Raw genomic sequence first — 234 nt, 5'->3', positions numbered from 1 at the left:
CAGAGAAGGTTCGGGGGAGACCTTCCTGCAGCTGCCAGGGCTGAGAGGGGCTGAGGAGAAAGATGGGGACAGACTTTTAGCAGGGCCTGTTGCGATAGGACAAGGAGTAACAGTTTGAAACTAAACGAGGGCAGATTTAGACTAGATCTAAGACATTTTTGACATTGAGGGTGGTGAAGCCCTGGCCCAGGTTGCCCAGAGAGGTGGTGGATGCCCCATCCCTGGGAACATCCC

The sequence above is a fragment of the Phaethon lepturus genome, unplaced genomic scaffold (assembly GCF_000687285.1).
Source record: "Phaethon lepturus isolate BGI_N335 unplaced genomic scaffold, ASM68728v1 scaffold34, whole genome shotgun sequence".
Classification (NCBI taxonomy): Eukaryota; Metazoa; Chordata; class Aves; order Phaethontiformes; family Phaethontidae; genus Phaethon; species Phaethon lepturus.
This window is presented reverse-complemented; position numbering follows the sequence as displayed.